The sequence below is a fragment of the Elephantulus edwardii genome, unplaced genomic scaffold (genome assembly GCF_000299155.1).
Source record: "Elephantulus edwardii isolate Elephantulus edwardi_28Jun2011 unplaced genomic scaffold, EleEdw1.0 scaffold00209, whole genome shotgun sequence".
In the NCBI taxonomy this organism is placed as follows: Eukaryota; Metazoa; Chordata; class Mammalia; order Macroscelidea; family Macroscelididae; genus Elephantulus; species Elephantulus edwardii.
The window spans coordinates 2134549-2137998 of record NW_006399959.1 but is presented as its reverse complement, the minus strand read 5'-3'; the positions used below and the strand labels follow the sequence as shown (position 1 = coordinate 2137998).

The 3450-nt window shown below is 43.2% G+C and overlaps 1 pseudogene; it reads left to right on the top strand.

Annotated features, from left to right (window-relative positions):
- The first annotated feature begins 716 nt into the window (after positions 1-716).
- Positions 717-1352, top strand: LOC102862361 (annotated as a pseudogene).
- Positions 1353-3450: the final 2098 nt, after the last annotated feature.

Below are 3450 nucleotides of genomic sequence, written 5' to 3'. Positions count from 1 at the left end.
CAGAAAAGGACTTTGACAAAATCCAACACCCTTTCCTGATTAAAACATTCAACAAAATAGGAGTAGAGGGTAATTTCCTCAACACAATTAAAAGTATATAAGCAAACCCAAAAGCCAACATCATTCTCATTGGAGAGAGATTCAAGATATTCCCTCTGAGAACAGGAACTAAGTAAGGATGCCCATTATCATCTCTCCTATTCAATATCATATTGGAAGGTTTAGCAAGAACAATAAGACAAGAGAAGAAAATAAGAGTGTCCAAATTGGCAATTAAGAGGTAAAATTATGTCTATGTGCAGATGATATAATAGTATACCTAGAAAATCCTGATGACTCAGCAAAAAACCCCCACTGGACATAGTTCACTAATTCAGCAAAGTGGCAGGAAACAAGATATACATACAAAAATAAATTTAATTTCTCTACAGTGACAAAGAGAATACAGAAATAGGGCTAATAAAAACAATTCCCCTCACAGTAGCTAACTACAAGATTAAATACTTGGCCTTTGGGCTAAGCAGGACAAGCTAAGGCAGCATACAGGCACAAGAAATGCCCTGATGCTGGTTCCTGGAAGCTGTACACTGGCAGACACCTTGTCTCAGGGAGCAGCCACCAGCCCTTGGCACCCTGGGCTTCAACACTGCTGAGCTATCCTCAGTCTAGGCCAGGATCAGAACAAGCTGGCACTCTTCTCTACAAGGACTTGAAATATGGCATCTAGACAATGTCCTGACCCTCCTGGGCAGGGCTGCTAAGACCCTACTCCATCCTCCACATCAGAGGAGGAGGTAGCCCAGTACATAGTGGAAGTTTTCTGAAGCTATGTCTAATACCGCCACCAGTAGGAGCCAGAGGCTGAAGAGGTGGCCACCCCCACTGACCCAGAGATAATTTCTTTGCACCATGAGCCTAACAATGCCATGAGGCAGGTGGGTCGGCAGCTCGCCATCACTGGGGATGACATCAACCAGTGCTATGACACAGAGTTCCAAAACATGTTGCAGCACTTGCAGCTGAAACGACAGAATGCTTACCAATTGTTCATGAAGATTGTCTTGAGCCTGTTTGAGAGTGACATCATCTGGGGTCATATGGTGGCTCACCTGGGCTTTGGCTATCGCCTGGCCCTGCATGTCTAGGAGTACTGCCTAACCGGCTTACTGGGCCAGGTGACCCACTTCATTTCTAACATGCTACACAACTACATTGCCTGGTGAATAGCTCAGAGGGGCAGCTGGGTAGCAGCCCTGAACTTGAGCAATGGCCCCATTCTGAATGTGGTGATAGTTCTGACTGTGGTTCTGTTGGATCAGTTCGTGGTACTGAAATTTTGGGGTCCCAGTTGAGACACCTGCCTGGACTTCAAGCCTTCTCCCATCTCCTTTCTTTCCCTTCCTTGCAAGAGTACAGAACTTTTAGCAAGTGGACACTTCAATTTGGACCACAGTTCAACTAAACTGTGATTGGTCAGGCTGCAGAGAGGCCTCAACATTGCTAATGAGCTTGTCCTCTGGGCCCCATCTTTTCTGAAAGGAGGATGCAGCCTCCTCCCTCAGCTCTTTGGGATCCCCTCAGCAGTATCTGCTGGGCACTGGGGAGAATTGTCCCCTGGAGAGACAGGCTGGGAGCCACTTCTCCTCTCTATGAACTTTTTAATGGTTTAAAATTTTTATAAAACCCTTGGGAAACACCCCTGACCCCAACCTATTCTACCACTCCCAGGCATCTTGGAAGTGTGGATTGACAGGCCTGCCCTGTGTTCCCAGGATTTGGCTTGTTTTGGAAGGTGAGAGCTTGAGAACTGGGACTAGAGCTCAGCACTGGCCATCCTTGTACATCACAGACTTGAGAGCCTGTAGACCAGCTTGGCTCTCCAAGCCCCCATCCCACATTACCTTTTTGGCTACATTTAGGGATTCTGACCCTGGGGTCAGGCAAGGAAACAGTACAGACAATAGCTGTCTTATAAAAATTCCAACACTACCTTCTGATTTTGTTTTTCTCACCTTCCCCTCACCTTAATATGCCCCTGCTTCCTAGCCATTCACTGCTGGTAAAAGAAGTCCTGTGCCCCTCTAATGCCTCCATGTGAAGAAAGAAGGGGCTTTGATTAAGTGGGGTGCTGCAATCTCCTGGTCCTACGGCAAGGGTTCAGGATATAGATTGTTATCAGGAAAAGAGAGGGAGATCATCTTGAGGATTCTGCATGAGATAAGGTTAGCAACAACACTAAGAACCCCAGAATTTACCCCTTTCTCCCTCAGGGCCTGGGCACAGTGTAATTGGGATGGGCATGGGGGAATTGTGAATACTTGAATTCTATCCTCTCACCAGCTCTTTATCCGTTTTCCTCCCAGCTTTTCACTTGCCTTGGCCCTTCCTGGGCATGGGTGTGTGTGTGTGTGTGTGTGTGTGTGTGTGTCTTGCCTTGACAATATAGGGGTTGGGAATAAGTTCTACATTAAGCCAAATGCATGGGAGAGGAGCAGATGATCCCTCACACTTTGAGTGTGTTTGAAAAGAAACTGTGCAATTCCCTTAAAAAATAGAATACTTGGAAGCAAATATAACTAAATACAAAAGACCTATTCAAAGTAATTACAAAATATTACAACAAGAAACAAAAATAGACCTGGTGAAATGGAATCAATATACCATGCTAATAGATAGGAAGATTCAGTAATGTGAAAATTACAATTCTACCAAAAGCAATCTACAAGTTCAATGCAATCCCAATACAAATATCAATCCCATTCTTCAACAACATGGAAAAATAACTTCCAGTTTCTTCTGGCATGGAAAGAGATCCATAATTAGTAAAGCACTCTTGGAAAAGAGAAACAAGATAAGATCTCAAATCCTTCTACACAGACATGGTGGTCAAGACAGTGTGGTACCTGTACAGTGAAACATAGATCAATCGAATAGAATTGAATACCTAGAAATCAGCTCATCTACCTATGGTCAACTGATTTTTGACAAGGAGAAACACTCAATTAAGTGAAGACATAACAGCCTCTTTAATGAATGGTATTGGAAAACTATCTGCGGGAAATTCAAGTAATATCCACACTTCATACCATACACAAAACCCAACTCAAAATGGATCAAGGATCTGGGAGTAAAACCAAGGACTATAAATATCATCAGAGAAAAGCTTGGAAGAACTCTAGAAACCCTAATCTACAGTATGAACAGTCTTCCAAGCATCACTGAAAACCTGCACCCAGGAGAGAATAAAATAGATGAATGAAACCTTCTTTTTTTAAATTAAATTTTATTAATTTTAATGAACATTTACAGAGATTTGGGGTTCTCATTCATTCACTGTTGCACTATTTTCTCTACCTTTCTCCCCAGTCCATTCTTCTTTTTATCCCCCCTTGAAAGTCTGTTTTAATTGTCCAATTGCCATAGTGCTTGTCAAAGCCAGTTCTGATTAAT